The following is a 24,061-nucleotide window of genomic DNA, read 5'->3' as shown; positions in this document are numbered from 1 at the left end:
TAATTACAACCCTGGTGTATCTCAAACAAAGCACTTCCAGTGCACAACAGATTCTGCTTGCAAAATCCATTAAATAACAATATGAGAAAGTGTGTAACCGGCTATCCAGTAATTTGAACACGTGTGCCTTCTCTCCGCTTGCTGGCTCTGCCTCTTCTTTGAATTTAGTAATGCAGAAGATTAAAGCTGTCAGTTACGTATAAGGGTTAAGAACTCCAAAAGGATTTATGATCTCTGTGCAGTCTCCAGGGAGAATAAGCAGACTCTTCCCTGCCAAAGCACTCCTAAGCTGCCCTGCAGTGAGAAGCGTTACAGGAAAAGTACCAGTTAGATGGGGCGAGGGGCAACAGCAAAGGAAAAGGGAAGTGCCACTGTCAGTGTCTTGCCTTTCTTACTTCAGTGTACATCCTCTTTTCTTTCAAGAAAGGTATTGTAAATATATTTAACGTAAAGTTGGCTTAATACAAGTCAGAAAGTATCAGTATGTCTTTTGCTGCATAGAGATACTTCCGTAGAATAATTAACTCAGAGAATTTAGGAATAATGAGCTACTAAAAATATTGAACCACTAATGAAGACAGCTTCTCTCTCAATTTGTGTGTTCATTGCCAGGAATCTAGCCTGAGCTAATACTCATAGTTTAGAAGTCCACTAATGGCTCAGACTACTTTTTTGTCACTCTAGTGCTGTCCTGGAGAACAGTACTTATCAAGTTGTAATTATAAGTTACAGTCCAAAAATCCTGGAATACAATGTGGTTTCAGTTCTTATAATTTAGGTATTAACTAAAGGAAAATGTCCTGGAATTATCACAGTCCAGTCTCTTGTCAAAACATAATCATATTGTCTGCCTCCCCCTCTATCCCAGTAACTTTTTCACAAAATTACCTGTCAGCAGAGGTCTTTCAGTTGCTAATTTCTCAAAGGCCTTGTGAATGTGTCAATGAGAAGACAGAAACCCCAGCTGAGGAAAAAAAAAAACCTATGATTTGACTTCAGATCTGCAATTGAGACAAACTGCTTATGTGTTGCAGCTGTGTGAAACCTCCAGCTGGAAGAATACATGTCTTTTTAAACATCAAAATCAAGCATTGACCATGTTTCATTCATCCTATTGCTTGCTGAGCAGTTTGCTCTTCTACAGCTGCATTCAGATTGCAGCAAAGGTGAGGGTGATGATAAAGGTTTACAAGAGCTTAAGCTAACCCGTATGCTTATTTGTGCAATCCACGTCATTTGAGTTACCGTGTTAAAAGCTGTTCAGGCGGCATCGAATCCGCTGCATAAGAATACATTCAGCAAGGGTCAAGCCAACCTTGAATGTGAAGGGCATGTTGTTTTTCATTGCACAGCTCTTCCCCATTAGTGATGAAGAAGCAGTGTTTTGTCAGACCCAGAAAGGGAGGAAAACAAGCCAAAGGGAGGGTTTAACTATCTGGCGCAGGGAAGGGCCATGACAATTTCACCTGAATAGACTTTTCAAGCATGATGATGCTTGTCCTCACTTGTGCAGCAATTTATATCTTGTTTGCATAAGGTGTGTGAATGAGAGGCATCTCTCCCGTGAAACGGGAGCATTTCTGAACAGTTATGTAATAGGAGCATTACTGTGCTTGTCTGCATGCATAACACCAAAGGAAAAGGAAAATAGTGTCTGAAACTGGAGGAAACATGAAAAAATTTAAAACTCCTCTGTAACTTCAAATTAAATTTCTGTTCATCTTGGGTGAATATCACCCCAGATTATACAACACTGGCAACAGGAAACGTGTTACATACAAACAATGCAACTGTGACTTTGAATATGCTACACAGCTCTGAATACTGCTAAAACTGGGTAGGCAGGGAAAGAATTCGTTAATTCCGTATATTAGATTGACTTCGAAACACACCTTAGTATATCTGTGAAGTAATTTTCTTATGTTTTCTTTGTGTGTTTTAAGCAAACAAGCATCCATGTGTAACAATTCATAAACAGGAAAAACAAACAATGAAACCCACAAAAACCAGCAACAACAAAAACCAAAATGACCAGATTACCTAGAGGTTCAGTTCTACCTGAACTCTGTAATTTGACACAGTTTGAGTTAAAGTGGCTGTCCAAATGAGTCATCAAACCTAGATCATTACATTGGAAAAGAACTGTTCTGGAAGGAAATTAACAAGTTGAAGGTACAACCTAGCAAAACCCAGAATGCTGATATCGGTTCCAAGCAAATTGGTGGTTTCTTTATGGAACACATGTATTTTTGGATAGTACTAAGACAGTGCCATAAGGAACTGTAGGAGGATAGCAGATTACAAGCCAGGATTTCAGAGAAAGTCAGAGGCAGGAAAAAAGCAGAAGAAGTCATGGGGTGTCTGTCTAGATCTGAAAGCCTCTTTGGAATGCCTCTAAGTTAGGAACTGAGCAGACACAGACAAAGAGAGACAAGCTAATATATTTTCAAATTATATGATGCTTTTATTGTTATCCCTGTCCCTTCCGTGCCAAAGGTAACAGCTTCATAAATTTTATGACTGTTTTTGTCAGGAAATGAATGGAAGCAGGACTGCAGCATCCCTTTTTTCTTTCAGTTCCAGGCCTGAACCCCAGTTGACATCTTGCTTGGCTCCTCTTCCAGGAAATGCGGGATTTTTTAGCCCTTTCCAACGTGGCTCCTCCTCCATGTGGCCCAGAAGTCCAAGGCAGATGGCTGACAGCAGCTGACAGCATTGCATCTCTAGCCACTGAATGAATACGCATAAAATTCAACCTAAGAAAAAAATACATGAAATGCAGTAAAGCAATCACAAAATTATGGTGAATAGAGCTACTTCCAGCATTTCACTGTTACAGACACTGAAATCAGGGTATTTTTATAGAAAGCTGGAAAAGAATCTTAATATTTCTTCTTTCCTCAAGGACAGTCGCAGGATTTCAACTTTTAATTTATTGCTTTAGTTGTGTAATCTTGTGATCAGGTGACAGCAATTTTGTGTATTCCCTGCCAAATTCTGCTTTGGTTTTCCTGTTCTGGAATATGTAATTTCTTGTGATTTCTTTCAACACATTTTACCTGCTTGAAAATTAGATATCTTCTATACATGCATCATCTAGGTGATCTCTCTAATGGAAAGACAGGCACTTCCCATCTATCTTAGATTTCTATCTCAAAGTGGCATGAATCATTCACTGGATGTGCTTCTCTCTCTCCATTAGCGTAGTGAGAGAATAGACCAGTAATTTAAACTTGACGTTTAAATTTAGATGGCTAAAGTTAGGGGTGACAAATCCCACCCTTAGAGACTTTAACAGCAGCTTAAGTTACACTTCTCTCTTATTTCCAAATGAGAGCACTTTAGGGGTATTTCTAACTGCTGATGCCATACACTTCTTGCAGATGATCCTAAAGCAATCAGATGTGAAACTACTTCATAAATATTTGTTGAGAACAGAAAAAGCAAGCCAAATGTTTTTGTTCTCTGGAAGATTTTAAAGACATTCAAGGACAGAAGAGAAAATCTTTACTGATTTGAGCCATTTATTTGTAACAGAGGAAGATACTTGAATCTTCCTTAGCACTGTTTTGTAGGCTGAATCTCTTCACAAAATTTAGCACTCCTGATTGCTGTGTTAGAGAAGAGGCCAAGTTTTCAAACTGCAGATACTAAATCTATAGTAGTTTGGTGTCGAAGAAGTATGTGGTTTGAACTCAGTTTTGCTGAAGCTGATTATGGGAGGGTGAGCCTAATTTATACACAGATTATCACATGGTATTATCAGCAATTAAAATAAATCAGTCTGTAAGTGAGCAGTTTTTGTGACCTCTCAAAAAAACACTGTAGTCAAACACTGTTTCTTAGAGGTATTTATCATTAAATACATTGATGTCCAGAACACACTAACTCACTTGACATTTTTTCTTCTGCCATTCTGCCTATTGTGGCAAGAGTTAGAAAGGGTAATAGAACAATGTTTTAATCTAAGCTCTATTTAATGGTAGTGCTCAGGTTAGGTGCATGCCATTTAATTTTCCTTTGTTGAGTTCTGATACCCCTACTGGAGTGCACTGGAGCCTCACAGGAAAATCAGTCCCTAGACATCTTTAATTGACTTTGCAGGATCAGGGGATGCTTTTGAAAGCTCTGATATTAATGATTATTCCATGTTACCATCAAAGACAGCAGTCACTCTAGGAACAAAACCTATTTCTTCTCAATCTGCTGTTTCAAATACTTTTTTTCTGGTTTCTAGAATTAGCCTTCTACCACGAAATTGGAGCAATTATAATTACAAAATGCCAATATCTTTTGCCTTAAATACAGTCCTGGATGCACAGATGAAATTCCCAGAGACATTAATAAATCAGTGTAACACTTGGTTTTGTTTACCTTCACACATTTTCTTTCTTTTTTTTTTTTTTTTTTTTTAATAATTAACTGAAAGAACTAATTTCTTACCAATAATGAAAAAACCAAACAACATTTAATCATGACTTTGACTCATGACCTTGCTGAGGCAACAAAGCAAAAGCTGACAGCTCTGTAACTAAAACATGTACCTAGACTCAAATAAAAGAAAGCTTCACAGAGCTATCATTTCTCTTTAGAAAATGGCTGGCAGATAAAACGTGTAAGACAGAGCCTCAGCAGTGAGTTCTGCAGTATGACCTTTCAGTCCATCAAAAACAACTTGCTTGACACAGGTTTTCCTTTTTTATAAGCCAAGGGCAAGAGAAAGGCTGTTTCCTTGAGCTCAGCTGATCAGAGAGAGCAGCAATTTTTCTTGCTGCCATCACTTGATCTCTAAAAGTGCAATTAGTGAGAAGCACTATAGCATTTAGGAAATGTCTGTCTTTATGAGTTTCGATTGCTTGTTTTACTTCATAGCTATCCGCCATCTAGCTAAAAAGTGATTTCATCTGAGAAACTTGCAACAAGTTACAGCCAAGTGTTGAAGAACGCAAACAATAAGCGAGTGTAGAACTTTAATATTTACTTAGTTTTAAAACAGACCATCTATTCCAACATACATAGGATTTATATGCCACAGAAAAGACAGAGCACTAATCAGAGAACCAGTGCATTGTGCAGCTGTTCTTATCCCCTTCTGCTTTTCAGCTTTAATGAGATTTTACAAGTAACTGTGGTTTTAGGTTAGTTTACACATTGCCATTTACTTGTCGGAGTAATTTTTTGTCTGGAATGCTGTTCAGAGGAGAGATAACTGAAGGATGTGTGCTAATATCAAACACTTGCAGATTTGTATAAAGTTAAATATTTTCTTGTTTATGTTTCCCATGACTGACTTACAGAATTTGGAAATGGGCCCAAATCAATACAGTTAAATACATGCATTGTGTAAATATGGCCACATCCCAAAAGGAAGTATTAAATGGGAGGGCATTGGACACTACATAGGTCTTTGCTGATGTTTTGTACATCAGTACACCCTGTAAAAAGGAAAGATATTGTGTAAGTAGGCACTTCTATGACCTGTTTTTCAGAAATTAGCATAGTAACAGCTAGTAGGTTTCTAGGTAATCTACTTGGATGCAGGTTTAGACCTTTGCTTTAGAGTTTTATCACTCAAAATCTTGGCCACAGATATTCAAGTTCTGTTTTCTAAACCCATGCCTTTATGTTCTAGGCTGCCATTCAGAACAGAATAGCCCAAGCCTGCACCACAAACTCCAGGCAGTCCCACAGGCACTGGCATTCCAGCATCTCACTGGGAGCTGAGGTTCCCACGCACCACTTGGGAGAGCTGGTTCTCAGTGGAATGGCCTTTCAGAAGATAAAGTGTGCACGAGCTTGAAAGAAAGGCTTACAAGGGGAGCTTATGGCTAATCTGAGTCAGCCTGCTGATAGGTATGTCTCTCTCCTGAGATAATCAGCCTTCAATCCTTTCCTGGTGGCAGTAATAATTCAAGAAGCTTAGCTTGGATCTGCTAAAACCCAGATCTATCATTTGCTCATGCTGACTTCCTCTCATGTATTCCTTAAATCACCAGTGTTTTCTGCATGAGTTCTATGCTGTGTCTCACCTATTGGGGACCCGTCTGCTCTCACGATACTGCTAAGTAATAGTTATCAGGCATGTTGTTAAGAGTGCCAATGATAAGAAAAAGCTGCCTGGGGCTCATGTTGTGGATAGTTAATTGTGGCACCTATAACAGTCTATCTCACATGGCCATATATATACTAGACTGAAAGGTCCTTGGTAGTCCCAGTCTTCAGTTGTGGCAGGAACTAGGTTATCGTGAGATCCAGCTGCACAGTCACATCCAGTCCAGCCAACATCCAAACTCCCAGGGCTCTTTCCTTTTGGCCTCTCCATGTGTTTCTGTGGTCCAGCCTTTGTGAAGATTTTGATGGATGGCTCATAACATCAAGAAAATTGCCTTAAGGAATTGTACATTTTCAGCCTAACTACACAATCCCCTTCAGGGGCTTTGGAAATCTTTGAAGTTGAGTTCTGCATAACGTTTTAGTCCTGGGGAGGCACACAGTGGCTTCTAAATATGAAAAGGTAAAAAAAAAAAATTGTAGCAGACAGTCATCTGAGTAATTCTGAGGTTTTGTGCTGGATCAAAATGGAAACAAAACCTGAAATTGCTATAATAACTTGCATGTCACCCACAATTCGTCTTATTATTAATTGTGTTTGTTCCAGTAACAACTAAAGAGTAAACACGAACAGGGCCTCACTTCTCACTGTACAAAGTTAAATATGTAGAAATATATATTGTTGCTTTTTTAGTGTTTTCTATCTAAAGTACATTTGGAGGCTCCCTGAGGTACATGTCCTGCTTGTAGCCAGCCAGTCAGTAAGACAAAAAAGCATTCTGTGCTGTGCAAAACTGCTATTCTGGTAACATAGCACCTCCTAAACACTAGGCTAAAAGCAATTTACCAGTGTATAAACCTGAATATCCTCATATTTTAAAAGTTCTTGGTGCTGTGGAAGTAAAATAATATGAAGATGGGGACAAACACTAAATGACTAGAACCATTCTTTTAAATATAGGTCAGCATAACTGCAGTAAACTTTAAAAATGCTCAGCAACATCTTGTGAGATGTGATTTTCTAGGTCCACCCTGTTCATACTAACACTTGATTGATCATCCTGGGAAAGGTCCCGGTTACAGGAATAAAAGAAGAAACTAAACTTATGCCTAGGCAAATTTTCAGAATACTTGCTTCTACTTCTGCTTTGTAGGGCTGTTGTAAGCATTTAGGTTGTAAGCATTAGGCCCCATCCATGTGAATGTAGTGAGAATGGACGTAGGGTGCTTGAAAAGCAGAGACAGTTGCACAGGTACAGAAATGCTGATGCTGGCAAATGTCTACAAGGGAACCATGTAACCAAGGGTGCAAGGCTCTTTCATTGTCAATATTACTATCATGAGTGTTGTTTCCAACTCACCCACTATTGGATGACTTCTGGATCTCTTAGTACCCTCAACATTACTACACATACAACTTCAAAAGGCCTAAGGTACAACCTTTTGTCTCCCTCTGTAAATGTTTAATCACTGGCTCACAGCATAACATCCAGCTGAAAGAAGCATGCACACATCCTGGTATCTATATTTCCTTTACCTTATAGGCACACAATATTTTATCAATGCTGTGTTAGAAGACATTTAAACATCTAGTATCACAAGAAAATCACTGTGCAGCCTACTGGGTACTTTCACACAGATATGCAAAAATCTACACAATTATCACAATCTTTTAGTGTCTGATAATTTAAATGGAATTTAGTAATACTTTAAATATATTGATAAGCATAAGAAAAATAAAAAAGAATAAACTCTCAAAATTCACTGATCCACTTTCTAGAAATTGGACATACAGAAAAATATTCCTGCATTATAAAATTTAGCAATGCATGGAAATACTTACACTACATTTACCTTAGACAATGTAACTCTAAGCTCTGCTGAAGTACATAAGATTTTATCAGGATATGTCAAGTAAATTGTTCATCTTTTGATCAGAGCAATACAGCAAATCTAACCCAATATCCAAAACACAGCAGAATGCACCTAAAATCGTAACTATTCTGCCTGACAGTAAGTGGTCTGTCTGGGTACGTGATAGCTTATTCAATTTCTAACACTTTTAGTAGAAAACAATTGAACCCAGAACTCCAGAGGTGAAAAGACTGGAAAAGTGCTTATCAGTTCATGAACACGTGGAAAAGATGGTACTGTTTCTGGCTTTGTCATTATGAAAATCAGTATGTCTCTTAGCCTTCTGTGCAACAAAGTGCTTTGCTGTATGCCAACAGTTTAGCATCAACTAATTATATTCCTGCTAACCAAAACATTTAGTCATTTTAACACAATTTAAATATGTATAAAAGTTATAAGTTTAAATGTTTTGCTCAAAGCAACTCTTCTTCTGACGCAGAATTTTATGTCAGCTGAAAGGAAATGCCACAAATTAAACAGAAGCAGACTTCTTTCACTCTGGGGATTTTTTTGATAGATCACTTTTAAATTAACTCAATTTAACTCATACAGCACCTAGTTTGATGGCACGCTACTGAAATTAATTAGTTTTGCCATCAATTACGCATGAGGGTTATATTTATATTTTAAATAATAATAAAAATCATATTTCTGTCCACTTCACAGTGAGCGCTACACTAAAAAACAGGTTTTGTCTGATGCAGATTTCTAACTTTTAACAATGTAGATGATAATGTTTTAATTTAATTTCCACCTAGACTTAAAAAGCAGCACACTTCAAACTTCAAGGAAAACCTTGTATTCCCTGAAGTGCAAGTTATCGAAGTACTTCATAGCTCTAAGAGTAGCCTTCTGGCATTAACAACCTAAAATGCAAATGATATCCACTGGCTATTGGTTAATTATGTTTTTTTAATTGCTTATGGCTACATGATTTCTATTTATAGATGTCTGTTTTGGAAAGCATAAAAACCCCTCTCTCTTATCCAGACCCTTTACATCTAAGACAGGAAGTCCCCTTCTTTGATATCATCTGCTTAATAAAATACAACAAACTGCTGTTCTTCCATAATATATATGGAATATCCATGTGAATGCATGACATTGTAGGCCTCTAAGTTTTGTGAAACCATTTGTGAGAACTCAAGAAATGTGGAAGACTAATTAATTTGAGACAGCAGTTGTATGTAATGCTTTCATAGACTTTAGTGTTCTGTAATCCTTCAGGAACAGGCTAGGTTCCGTTCAAAGGAATGTTTATCATACCTATCTAAATGTCTTGAGATTAGACTAGACTGTAAATAACATAAAGTGAGCTTTCTTACTAGGTGTCTATTAATTTCTTTTTTGATCACTCGGAAACAATTCAAGCACAATCAGAGTCTGAGCCAAAACTTGGAAATGTGGAGCTATAACATTTACACAATGTTTTGATAACGACCATTGAATTTCAGAAAGTTCTGACAAAAGCTGAGGTTTGATTTGTTTTAGCTCTTCAGCTTTACTGAACTGACTGAATCAAAAGAAGTGCTGTAGGTATGTAAATTTTCTCCCCAGTTTTAGGACCACTAAGAATGTAACATCTAGTCCATGTTACAGGAGCTCAAATATTCTGTCCTACCATTACTGTCAATCCCCATCTCTTTCTAACCCAGGAGGAGGAAGAGACACAATGAAGTACCTACTCTCCCATGAGTGTTTCCAATAGAAAATGTAAGATATATTTTGAAAAGTAAGAAGATGTAAATGAGAGCAACAATGACTTAATCCTGAAAATGCTGTGGAATGATCTCTGCAGGAGATGAAATATTGCTACAATAAAACCAGATATTTTTAAAATTACTGTACTTATTCATAAGTTATTATAATTATGGTGTAAGTAATAACGATTAAATTAATTGCTCTTTTTGCGTAACCAGGAGATAGCCTCTTAAGAAGCCTTATCCTGTTTTTCCAGAAATGTCCTTGAAAAGTATATACTCACTGCAGACACAAACATTTACATGTTGCAACTCGTGGTACAGATAAAAAAAAATTCCATAAAAACATATTGCGTATGTATTGACAAGTTGGATAAGAATGTAAAGACCAATCCAGGAACATGTATCTACTACTTTTGGCACAGAATAAGCCCAACATTACACCTGCCCTAGCTAGGTGAAAGATTGTCTAGATACGAAAAGGCAGTACAAACACTAACAATGAAGCTTTCATGTGAGGAATTGGAGAACTATGTGGCGTGAGAGTTGGGCAGACCGAAACCTCTGCCCAAATGAGCTCTCCAAGGACAGACCATCAAAGCTAGTTAAACACTAGGAGAGAGAGATGGTGGGAAATCTACCATTGTGGGTTTTATTAGCAGGTTAGACAAACGTAAATATTGAATGTCATTGGCACAGCTGATTTATCTTATTCCAAAGCAACTTCTACATACCTTCTCAAAATCTATTTTCGCTCCTTCCCACCCTGCCCATTTTTGTTCTAATGTCCACTGCATTTTTTTTCTTGGTCAAATTTGCCTCTATATGTCACTTTCAGCCATTGGAACTCAGGACAATAACTCTATTGCTTTCTTTCAAGAGGGAAAAAGAATCAAGAAGAAACCTGGACACATTCAATGCAGAGGCAAAGGTCTTATTCTTCAGTGACAGAACCCTGTATAAAACAGCTTTCTTTTCACAAACCAGGTGACAAAAACCTGCCCCCTCCTACCCTTGCCTGACAGTCTCTGCAGTGCTGAGTCTCGATGCAAGCATCAACACACCTCTTGGGTTTGTGTGTCAGCTACCTAATTTCATAAACCTGAAGAACTCAGCTGGCCTATCTGTTCTTCATAGCTAGTAAAAGGAGTTAGGACCCTCCAGGGGTGAGTAGACTTTGGCTAGGCCAGCTGCCTCCTAGAAGCTCTCTACCCACCAATTTCAGGCTGACTGTGGGAACCTCAGCTGGATAGGTTCATTCACTTCATGTAAATCTAGCCTTATGTGCCTACTAAAATAATTTAATTTCCTCAGAGAATGGGATTGCAAAACTAAAGAGCTCTTGGAGTTAACCTTTAACTTGAATTGCTAATCCAGTGTTTTGTACTCTGAGGAGAGGTGAGTTCCTAGTGTTCCCGTAAGAAGAAGAGAAGGTACTTTGGCTCGGTCAGGATGTAGGATGTTGGCCCTGGGAGGCACTTCAGATGCGAGCTCTGGAAGAGACTGTTCTGTTGCTGTCTTTGGGCAATTCCCACTTCGACTAGTCCTGCAGGGCTCTCTATCCTGCAAAACTATCCACGAGGAGAAACAAGGAATAAAAGCAGTACATTTATATACAGAGAATAGCTCTTTACCTGCTAGAAGTAATGTTTACACTGGCAGCTTTGTAAGCCTGGTGGTGGGGAGCAAAAGAAAGACCTGGCTCTTACTGACTGTGGGGAGGGAGAGAGAGGAAGCAAAGGAAGAAACGGAACAGCCTTATCCCATCAGGAAGAATGGCGAGAAGGACGACAAAGAATTTTCCCTGTATCTTTTCACAAGTCAGAACACCGCTGAGAAAGCGTCTGTTTGGTTTAGTATTCTGAAGGTCGTTTGCGTCCCGGAATCTTTGGCAATAATTTGATGTACAAGATATTTACACTTGTATTTACTGCGTATGAAAAAACAAAGTACAGCATTTATTTTGTGAAATTAGGAAAATGACAAATGACTGAGACCCAAACAGCCACACAGCTTATAACATTTTTGGCAAATATATATGTGTACTTGTGTAATTTTCTAATATTGTACTGCCTAAATCAGAGTAACTGTCATAGCTAACTCATATTTAACTAAAGAATCCCTACTTTCCTGCATAATACATAAACAACTCTTTTTTCACTTTGCATTTCCAACAAAGTTTTAATGAAAAAGTGGTGATGTTTTATCTTCCTTATTCTTCCACAGCATCTATGAATTTCTAGGATATGTTTCAGTTAGTGTATTGTTATGATGAACTTCCACATGTATTTCTGAAAAATCACTGTTTTGAAGAAATCTTAGTTCATATTTAGAAAATAAGTCTTAGGAAAATAAAGCTGGCATAAATATATCAACTTACAGACCCACTAACCAGATTCAGAACAAGGCAAAAGGGTACCTACTAACAAATCAGTCTCCAAACCAGAGAATAATTTGAATAAAAGTTATAATATTTCATGGAGAGGGCAGGACAGAAATAAACAAATTGATAATAAATTTTGACCCTGAGTTTTGGTTGTTTTTTTTTTTTTTTTTAAACAATAAAGAAGTGAAGGATTTTTGCATTATTAAATTTTTATCAATTAGACTAAAAAAAGCAGCACAACATCAATCTAAGTTAGAACTGAAACAATCTTGCTACAGAGTAATGGAAAAATTAACCAGCAGAATCTATGTTTTATCTCGGTACTGTGTGTTTCCCAATGTCAGTTAAAAAATAGTTCTGAAATTTGACCCAAGTTCAAGTCAGAATGCAGGTGAAGAAATCAAGAGTGCCTTCAGTTGTGTGTGTGAAATGTTTAATGTTCAATATGACATTAGCCAGATTAAAACCCACGAATTTTGGTACATCTGGATAGTACAGAAAGAGGAACAGCAACAGCTGCAAAAATTTAAAATGTATTATGTACAGTAACTTTTTGTCTTGGATTTCTAAACTTTCTCCATTTGCCCTTGACCTTTCCTTCCTGTGCATATTGGATAAACAAAACCCAAAATTTGTACTGTAGAACTCTCAGTGAATCATATTTATAAGTCAGTTATCTTAAAGGAATACAAATTCATACACCAAAAGTATACTATTTACCAGAAGAGTAATTTTCTTCCAGAAATGTAAGGACTACATTATGCAAAGTATTCAGAGCTAACACAACAGCTTTAATGCAAAGTTATTTTCTAATTTCATTGTCCTCATACAATGTTTTAAAGTCACCCTGGTTTCTTAGAGAAAAGTAATCCATTTTCTTTGGGAAGAAATGGATTTTTTTTTTAATTGAAAACAAAATTAATTATGAAAAATGATCAGATTATGAAATCAAGGTTCAGTTTTCACAGAGCACTGATAAGTGTAAGTTTTCAGATAATCTTACTAAGGAAGGCCTTTCTAGTGTCTTCTAAATATTTAATAATGCCTACACTTTAGTACCAAGATACCATGGTAATCTTTCATAAATTGACAAGACTGTTTATTTGTATATAGTTGCCAAATGCCTGACATGTCTACACTTCATCAATCTGTTGACAGGGAATCAAGGAATGCATGGAGTGACAAACACTGCCTTCCAAAATGCCATATTCAGCATTTATCTACTTGATTCCGTAAAACAAGAAGACACCTGTCTCCTGTTGGAACATAAAAATTGGTACATCAATATTTTACCTATATAGAAATAGTTGTCAAATTAGCAAAGTAATGGTTGCATCCATGTTCTAACGGAAGTAGTAATTTTGAAAAAAAAATTGTTTGTACAATATTATATTTCTGAACTAAACTGTATATTCCTCTTCACATAAAATATGCTATGTTATTTCCTACAACAGCTGTAATTTGAATTTAAAATTTAACAAGAGTTTCCCCCAAATAATATGCAGAATATTTTCCTCTATTTAATATAAAAACAAGCTACAATGTTTATGGATGGATAGTTCTGTTGCACATGACAGTATATGTTCATTTGAGGAGAAGGAGATGGAGGGTGAAACAGAAAAAGCCTGTACAAATATTAAAATAATATTTTATGGGGTTCACTGTCTGTGGCTTACAACTAGGCTTAGTTGCTAGAAAAATAAATGCAGTGAAATTAAATGTGTCATTACTCAATTCTGTTTCCAGTTTCTATTAAATATATTTCCATAAAAAAACCCAAACAAACAAACAAACACAAAACAAAACAAAACAAAACAACAAACACAAAACACACACAAAAAAACCACACACACACACACACCCCCAACCAAAAAAAACCAAAATCCCAGAGCAACTAAATAAATAACCTCAGTGAAAACATTTAAACATGTCAGGTGACAGGTGAAATATTTCAATCTCAAACTCTAAACATCCTCATTAGCTTGTATTTTTTTTACCTTTTTATTTTTTCCCCTGTACCAAACTGCAAAATAACATTGAATGAGGGATTTCTTTTAGCAATCTACTTTTGTTTGGCATGGCTCTTAAACAAACTGCTTGACCTTAGTGGACCTGGACAAGTTTAATTCTAAATACACTCTTCAGTGCCTTGCTGAATAGCAAAGGAGACAAACACATACTTAGATAACTAAGTTGGGTGTCTAGCTATGTATATAATACACCTAATTGAATAGCTGTTCAACTGAATAGCTGTATTATACACCCATTTATGTAAATAAGGTATAGGTCATTAAGCAGTTTTAAAAATTCAGTGGCCTAGAGAAGTACTGAAAACTATAATCTGGGATCAGATACCTTTCAGCTTGCTAAAATCCAAGTTGTATTACTGGACAAAGGCCAAGGGGAAAGACAGAAGCAAAACAAGATAAGAAATCTAAAACAGAATACTAGCAATAGCTTTAGGAGAAACAATAAGACAGGGATTCAAAATCTCACTTGTAAATGAGACAAGGCAGTGATAGAATGGAGGCAAATTCTCTTCTAAGGTGTGTCCGCTATGGGAGGTGGCTGGTCACAAAAAGAACAGCCTTGTGAGATTTGTCATTACAGGGCAAACCAGGAGGACAGAAATAATGAAGAATCAGTTATAATTTCCATTACAAAACAGAACAATTCTTTGATGAGATCATACCATACTGGGATAGGAGGAAAAACTACAGCTTACTGGCAAAGAGATAATAAATACTGAGCAATGCAAAAAGACAAATTCAGATATTACTGCATTTTGACATTCTAGATGAGGATAACCACAATTAGAGGATGTGCAGAGACAGCTGCAGGAAAGTATTTCTACTGCATTTCCTTCCAGTCCATTCTGAAAGATTAAGGAGTGCCTAAGATATTAATTCCCTTTGACATAAATGGGTGATGACAATAGACTGCAATGTGTGGGGGTGATGCTTGCCATATGTTTTTTGGCATCACTGAAGTAGCTATTTTTGAACCTGGATATAACAATTTTGCAGTAGGACATGTGGGATAGAAATGAGCTATAGTTACAGCAGAAGTTTTCCCTCTTGGTCTAAATGAACTGTTTACAGGATGTTTTGAAAATATGAACTGGTTACCCGATCAAAGTAAGAGCAAGTCAGTGTCTGTTTTGCTGGAATTTTACGTACCTTTCATCAAGAGAGAAGAAAATTGAAAGAGTAGATTCTCTTTTGAACATTTGTATCAGAATTGGCATCAGATTATAGCCATCAGTTTAGTCTTCCAGCATTTATAAAGGTACCTGATGACCACTTCTGCCACCAGATGCCTCAGAACAGGGGTGTTTTCCTAAGTGCAAAAGCCCTATATAGTGAGCTAATGCAAACATTATCTGGAAACCTGGTCTCTAATGGTGACCGGTGACAGGAGAGAGCATAAGGAAATTCAGAGTAGCAATTAATACAATGATTTCAGGAGAAATTCTTTCTATCCTTATTACAGTTCACCTATACTTTGACAGAAGCAGATTAAGATCTTTAAAATTTTCTTCTGCCTGAAAACTGCTGATGTTTCTGTTGGTCATTTGAATGGCTAGTCCTTTATTCCCACCCACCTAAGTCTATGGCATCTGCATCAACAAGTTAATTATGCCATGTGTCATCACTTTTTAACTTAATTCATTGTCCCATTCTAGTAGAAAGGTAGACTGTAATTCCCTGTTTTCTCTATTCAATTGACTTACAGTAATTTGCACACATCTACTGAGTCCCTTTCTATTTGATCTCTCTAAAGAACCTCAGCCTTTTTAGTCTCTCATTACCCCACTTCTAAGTATTTTTATTTCTCTGAATCTTGAAACTTTTGTCTATCGCTGTGTTGTTGTGGTGTGGTTTTTGTTGGTGTTGTTTTGGTATGTGTGTCTTGTTGTTATTGTTCTTTGGTTATGCTGGTTTTTGTTTTTGTTTTCCTAATCAATCAGAACTGTCCAATTTTGAGTGGAGATGAGTAACTGACCGAATATTATTATAAAAATTTACTGTGTTTTTATCCCCCTTTTTTTTTTTTAACTGCTGCTGTACCACGATGTTTTCATTAAGCTATGCTAACATAATTTACATTTTTTTTTCTTTGAATCATTCATGTTTACTTAGAAATATCATGTACATGCTGTCTTTTTCAGTGAATTTTCATCAACCCTGGATTTCTTTAGCTCTCCAGGGACCATTAATTAAGTCACCCTGAACTTATCCTAGGAAAGGAGTTCAAATGTATTTTTAAGGACAAGAAGAAAAAAGTTTGGATTCTACTCTGTATAAAGACATGGGGCTACATTTTTTTATAAAACTTTGGTGTAATGCTTTTCAGAGGTTAGTGATAAACTCTTTGAAAGAATGCAGGCGAGTCACTATCTAAGCTTTTAAAGACTTCAAGAGCACATACAAAAATACCCCAAGAAAAAAGAAGACTTGACCACAATATTTAGCATTGTTCAGGAATACAATAAATTATGCAGCAACCTACCCTGCCAACAGGATAAGCTTAAAAAGCTACACAAAGGACGTACAAATAATATCTGTAATGCAATCTGTAGTTCTAAGATAAGTTCTAAGACTGAAAGCAAGGGAAAAACAAGTGCATTACTACAAACCTCTGTTTTCAGCTCCCACTACTTATAAGATTATAATGGATTTGACTGCCTTTGGTATTAGTAATTTCTCCAATGAATCTGTGGGCGGAACAAAAATGTGGAAATGAAAACTGAAAGGGTATTGTATGTTCAAAATAGCCACCTCCACTCACTCACGCACAGTAGATTTGATTCAAGCTGTCATCTTTCCATGCCTCGGTTTCCCCTTTGTAAAATGGTTCAGGGCAGAATATGCTCTTTTACCACTATTAAACTTCTTCTTCCACTTTTGTTCCTTGGTGTTTCCACATTAATTTCCTCTTCTGAAGAAGCAAGGAGACAAATCATTATTAAAACTGCTTATGAGCAAGCTGACTCGATTCCCTCGCAATGGCTGCGCTGGCAGGTGCGACTGCTCCCAGGGCTGTGCACGTACGGGGACACAAGTCCCCCAGCAGCCGCCTCAGTGATGGGGTGAAGGTCCGTCTTCCTTCATTGGTCACCCAGGATCTTACCCCTTGATGCCTACACAACTTCATAGACAATCACAATTACATACCAAAACTCCCCAAGTGTTTGAATATGAATTAATGTTAAATGAGTAAAAGAAGATCCTGGTGACATAGATGGAGTGTAAGCTTCCTTTCCCATAACCTTAACCTCCCAAACATTTAAACAGTTTAAATTGTAACTCATAAAACAACACGAAGAAAATGTATGATGAGTGGATAAATTTTATTTTATGCTGATGGCATATGGAAGACATGTAGTTTGTCATATCAGAGGAGGGTATAAAGTTTTCTGTTCACACAATTAGACTTCTCCCTTCAGTCTGAACTACTCAGTTTTAAGCGGTTATTTTACTCTGCTTTTTCAAATACCATTATAGCACCTACCAGCAAGAGCCTGGAGCAAAATTCTGCTAAGATTTCTAACCATCTTAAATACCATCCTGTAATTAATTGGTATCCATTTTCCTGGCATAAATTCAGCAGTAGAAAAGAATGAAAAAATCTTGCATTGCAGGAACACGTAGCACACATGAATGTCATTGGCAGTGCCTACTCAGGTTCCCAATCTTGTTAAAATGCATGTTAGAACTTCTGTGGATGAGTGGTAAATCTCAAATCTAACTCAATTTGACTTAAATTCTATGAGGTCAGCATACAAGATTTGGCAAGTTTAAGCTGCTGGAGTGCTACATTTAAGGAGACCACTGATTCCACACAAAGAAAGAATCATTGAGATATGACTGGGATCAAGTAACATCTTCCAGGAACTATGAAAAATTCCTTAAGAAATGCTCACACTAGTAGTTATACTTTACAGGCAAATCATGACAGTTTGGAACATGAGAGGTAGTAAAATCATTTGAACAGCCATGAACAAAACCGAGTAAAATAAGTCTACACAAATCTGTGAGCATTATTTGGACTACTGACACTGTGAATGCAAAATGTCATCCTGTTAATTTCTGTACATTCTGCACTGGATTATTGTTTACAAGTATAACCTTACTTCAGAATATTAGGATTTTCTTGTTTTCCTTTTACAAGAAAACTGTGCTATAATCCTCTAGAGGTATAGCAGTTGATCAATATTTAAATCATGCATTTGACTCATTTTTTTTCAGACAAAATAAAAATAATTTCAAACTGAAGAGGTTGCTGCCCAGAGCTGAGGAAAAGGTGGTGAGTGCAGGGGAAGAGCAGCTTAGGAGACCATAGGATTTATTACGGCATGTTAGAGGAGGAACCAAAGGTGAGAAAAGGGGGTTAAGGTGATCTGAGGAGGACTAGGCAAAATGAGGGGCAAGAGGGCAAAAGGGGCTATGGGCAGGTAAGTAGCTGGCTGGTGGGTTTGCCTGTCAGCTGTGCCCTGTGCCCAGCCAGGGGGCACAGCGGGACAAATACAGCATAAATGATTGGTAACTTCCACTCCATTTTGATAATGTGAGCTTGTAGACATGAAAGAAAAAAAAAAAGGAGAATTAAAAGGACTTAAAATTAATTGTATGAGTAGAATGTAGTTAGCTGGCTTGAGTTCCTGGAAATATTACAGACACCTTGTCTGTGGGCACTGGTGGGCTACTGGCAAACCTACTTCCTTAGGTTTCTTTATACAGGTGGATGTCCAAAGGACATCCATTTCAGAAGGTAATGAATGGGATACAATGATGTGGAAGTTATTTTCTCTTCAACAAACATGATTAAGTAACCAAACAAAAAAATAAGACTTTGAAAAGGAAAAATGAGAAACAGAAAACACTTAGATAGACTCTTGAAGCGTAAAGCAGTTTTTCATCCCTGTATTCTGGGAAAGATACTATAGATGAAGAAGATGAAGATATGAGACCTGTACTCCCAGGATGTGACATGGCTATTGAAGTGTTTGATCTCCCTGGAAATGATGACATGTTCTCCCCCAGTGATGTGGAGAGCAGCAAGCTTGCTCACAAATTCAGAGGTAAGGTACAGATGAGAAAATATTCCTGAAATATCTAACTGAAATTAGATTTCTAATCCACTGATTGCTCAGTGCTTATTTTCTCTCTTGAACACTAGAGTTGATTTCTATCTGCTTGCATACTCAGTATTGTTGAGTGACTCAAAATGCTCTGCCTATAAGAAGCAGAACTGTTCTTCAGAGTTGTTTTAACATCAGGTTTCGGGTGATTGTTGGATTGATGGAGAGTGATGTATCTTTTACTTTTTCAGCACAAAAGCTATCAAGCCCAAACAGCAAATACTGGATTTCAGTGAAAAGGGACATGTAGAGCTCTTCCTATACCCTTACACAGCAACTCATCAGTGTACAGCACTGTTATATGTTTGGCCATGTGTATAGAAAGATGCTATATTGAGGAAGCAAGCACATTTCAAACTGTTTTTTTACCAAACCTCTGTGGTCGTAGAGTCTGTGTGGCATCCACTGATACTGAGGCTTGAATCAGTGATCTTTCTTATGATCATTGAATTCATGTAACTTTACCTACCAAAGATTCAGGCTAGACATGAGGAAAAAAAAAATTACAGTGAGGGTGGTAAAACACAGGAACAGGTTGCCCAGATAGGTGGTAGATGCCCCATCCCTGGACTCATTCAAGGCCAAGCTGGATGGGACTCTGAGCAACCTGATCTAGTTGAAGATGTCCCTACTCATTGTGGGGGCGTTGGACTACATGACCTTTGGTGGTGTCTTCCAACACAAAGTGTTCTATGATTCTATATATGGAGAAAGACCTTCACAAGTTTATGTTTGAGATGTCTTGCACGCAGTTTTAGAGGGCAAAGAGATGAATGGAAGAAGTAATCGAATCACACAAAAAGGACTTAGTTCATGCAGAGGTGCCAGGAAGAAAGTATCGGAACAAGTTCCCAGTGCATGGAGAAATGAAATGAGAATCTCTGGTGAGAGAAAGGGTGTGACATCTGTCCTGAGCTACTTGGCTGCAATCTGCATGTAAGGTTTGAAATCAAAATTAGTACTCTGTGGCCTGGACCAAACAGTTACTGAGCATTCAAACTGTTACCTTTCAGCATTGCCTCAGCGCTACCCTGCAGCTTTGTCTACTATAAAATTCCTTAGAGACTGAGACACATAGAAATAACTAAAAGTAGAAATATAACAAAAAAAAATAGTGAAGAGTATCATTTTGCTTTCAAGATATTTGGACTGAAAAAAAGCCTGTTTGTTTGCTTGTTTGTCTGCTTATTTATTTATATCTCCAAAACTGTTGCAATACGTTAAACTATATCCTCAAGTTATTCTTGATGTAACAGCAGTTTAAGATAATCAACTCCATTTCCCCTTTGAATAATTTCTTCTTCCTAACACATGTACATACATACTGCAATGTTCAAATGCTGGGGGAAAACAAACAAACAAACAAACAAATCAGTCAGATATTAAGTGCTCCAGATGATATGTGATAATTAAGCCCATAATTATAAGATCTTCATATTTTATCTCACTTTGTCACATGTAGACTTTGCCAATGGTTTCTAGAGCCTGTGAGGCTTCGCTGGTCTCAAATGGACTAGCATGGGCACAGGATGAAGGCAGCCTCTTGGATACTAAGACAACCAGAACTTTAAAGATAAACCAGCACCCTAAAACTAGACATGGAAACTCACAAACTCAGGGCAGGGAGAAGTTGCTGAATGTCCTTCCTTCAGCTACCAAAAAAAGCACAATATCTTACAAAAACTTCCATTTCTGGATGGACATGGCATATACCCTCCACCTCACTCCTAAGTAAATACATTGCTAACAGAGTATTAACACTGAAGTCCTTTGAAGAAGCTATCTAAAACCTACCCTGTACACCAGTCTTCAAATTCAGAATGTTACAAAGAGTCAAATATTATAAATGACCAGAGTTGTGACAGAGGTACTGTCATTACCACCAGGCCAATAAAAACAAGGCAGTGTTGTGCTAGGGCAGTGGAACATTAAAGATGCACAAGAACACATCAAAAGCATGGTCAGAACAAGAAAGGCCCCTGAAACAGATTGTTCCACCACCACATCTGGCTGCCAGCAAACGGGTTTCATTTCTGAGTGTCTTAATAATACGATTTATCTGGCAGCCTTTCAGAACTGTTGCTGCATTTACCTTTTTTTCTTGTAAGACAGGATTAGTATAATACACATACAGGTAAGTTGCCACATGAACACACAGTATTTGTTAAAACTTCATCCAGATTTCTGGGAAAAGAAAGACAGTATTACTTAAACAGCAATGTGGATGAACACCTGGAATAATTATAAAGGGCACAATAAACAGCATGGTAGTAGTGCACAAATATTACCTGTGCCTCTATCTGTTATGAAACAGGAAGGAAAAGAGATGGAAGGAAAGAATGTAAAATAAGAAACAAAGGAAGGAAAAGAAGGAAAAAAATAAGGCCGTGTGCTAACTAGGAAAATGTGACATGAGATCATGATGCAGAAACAACATTTTCAGATGTAGGTGGTATGTAAGAGGGGAAATAACCCTCATTATGGTACAAGCAGTGCACACACAAGTGCACACACAAGATCTGTTTCAAAATTTTAGCACTGAAAAACTGCACTGCAGCAGTGACTGCAACTTGCCCTGCAGAAACAAGAAGTATGCAAACCCCCAAGATTCAGCAGACCTATGCTCAACAGAAAAAAAATACAAAATGAGAAAGCTGGTGAAAGACAAAGCTGGAGAGGAGACCAAAACGACTTAGGTTCTTACAGGTGCTGACTGAGAAAAAAAAAATCATTTTGGAGAGACAGAGCAAATTTATACCACCAGTCAAGAATGACTTGAGAAAGGTTGAGAGGAAGCTGGCAAAACTAAATAGCATGAATAAGGAAAGTTACTAGAAGAAAGAAGTAATGCTTTGAAAAGCTGAAGTTATGTCCAAATACATTAAACCTGAACCAAAACAGATCATAAGCATGAGATGACTGCCCAAACAGAATACAGGGAAAAAAAAAAAAAAAAAAAAGGAGCAAGAAATCATTCCTTACACGTATCTGGAACATCAAGCCTGTCAAGACTCTGAGACCAATGGATGATGAAGATACAGAAAGAGCACTCAGAGAAGCTATGGCCCTATTGGGCAGGCAATATGAGCTCTTATCATCTGCCTGAACTGCAGAAGAGGCAGGAGATGTTCCCCTGCTGGAGCCCTTCTGCAAGGCATGAACAAAAGGGATCTCCCTGAACAGTAACAAGGCAACATGTCCAGATGGCAGTCAGCTTCAATCTGTAGAAGAACTCAAGGATGAAACTGCTAAATTATTAACTCTGATGCACAGCATCTTAAAACCAGCTTTGTGCCTGAAGACATTTGTTTTGGACATGAGACACCTATTTTCAGGATAGATCTTTGGATCTACAGGCTTCTACATCTGGTGCCTGTCATCAGACGAATCATGACAAACTATAACAAAGCATAGAATTAGTGGACACATCAGCAAATATGATTTTTGGAATTTCAGCACAGCTCTTGCACATGGTAAGTGAACTAGAGTTTTCCAAAGGCATTCACAAGCAAGTAGATAAGCTTTAGCTGAAACCATGTACATGATTTTCTGAAATACTTGTGACAGGATCTCTTGCCAAAGGCTTTTAAAGAAACTAAGGACCAATTAAATCAGAGGTAAAGACTGTGTTTTGAGAAATGACTGATTTAAACACAGGAAAGAGAATGGGACTAAGTGGTCTGCTCACTTACTGAAAGGAGTTCCACAGTGGACTCACAAGCTAAACACTGAGCATGCATCTCAAACAAGATCTGGCAGAATCAGAGAGGAGCGAGGAAGTGTGGAATAGTGTCCACGAGCGCAAGGACTTAACTAGAGTTCTTCTGCTTGGAAAAGAGGCAAATGGGATGAGATCTAGTCAAGGTCTAAATGGCGCAATAGTCATAATGTCATTATGACTATGGCCACAATAGTCATAATGTCATTAAGTGACTGCATTTTCCAGTGTTTCATACTGGGTATCAAATGAGCACTATGGGGTATCCAATGAAGCTAGTAAATGGCAAGCTGAAAGCAGAAAAAGGAGGCAGTTCCTCACACCATGTTTACACATGGAAGTTCCTGCCACAGGACATCGGGAAAGCTGCATAACATCAGGGGAAAAACAGACAATTAATAGGTAAGAAGGCCCCTTGGCTCACTTAGCTATGCCCTAGCTGAAAAGTGTTGGAGGCTGGGAAGGTCCCTGTAAGTCCTGTGCCTGTCATGTTCTTGTCAGTCTTTCCTCAGTGGCTGCTGCTGCAGGCTGGTTACTGGACTAAACAAACTCTATGTCTGACCCAGAACAGCTGTTCTGCTCAGATCTTCTTATTCGGAGGTTCGTAGAGGTGCTAAACTCCTTCTACCAATGCTGACAGCCATTCTCGCAGATCCTTCTGATGCCCTCAGGTGCCAAAAGAATATGTCTGGTCACAAAATGTACCTCTGATAATGGTAAGCCATTGACCGAAGTGCATCTGATATTTTCTCCAGTAAGTGTATGCATTGTACATGCAATAAATATTATTATAAACCAATGTTACCAAGTTTTTAAACTACCGAAACCAAATTTGGAATTTTCAGTAGTGCTTTTGTATCTCTGACAAGAAACTCAGGGCTTTTCTGTGCCCTGTTTTCTTCCCATTAGCATACTCTTCACATCTAGTTCCTTCTTCCTTCTCCTAAGAAGGAACCACTTCTCAAAGCCTGAAGTGCAAGGGCTCCATCTGCCACCTGTTTTGCTCAGACTGGCATTTTGGCCTCCCTCGGAATGAACAAGGCCAACCTGGTCACTCCCTCGGAGGATGCAGAATTGTGGGACAGGTTAAATGTCTGAGTGTTGCACTGCAACAAAGAAAAAAGGAACTGACATCAAGTACGCTGTGG

General features: G+C 37.8%; 1 long non-coding RNA gene across 2 annotated transcripts in view; it reads left to right on the top strand.

Annotated features, from left to right (window-relative positions):
• LOC309451530 overlaps positions 1-9,783 on the top strand; it is a 40,004-nt gene extending 30,221 nt beyond the window's left edge. For both annotated transcript variants that reach the window (XR_014186258.1, XR_014186259.1), the window contains exon 3: positions 9,621-9,783. This is a non-coding gene — a long non-coding RNA (uncharacterized lncRNA). The remainder of the gene's footprint in view (positions 1-9,620) is intronic.
• The last annotated feature ends 14,278 nt before the right edge of the window (positions 9,784-24,061 follow it).

This window comes from Streptopelia decaocto (assembly GCF_964273445.1).
Source record: "Streptopelia decaocto genome assembly, chromosome: Z".
Lineage (NCBI taxonomy): Eukaryota > Metazoa > Chordata > Aves > Columbiformes > Columbidae > Streptopelia > Streptopelia decaocto.
This window is presented reverse-complemented; position numbering and strand designations above follow the sequence as displayed.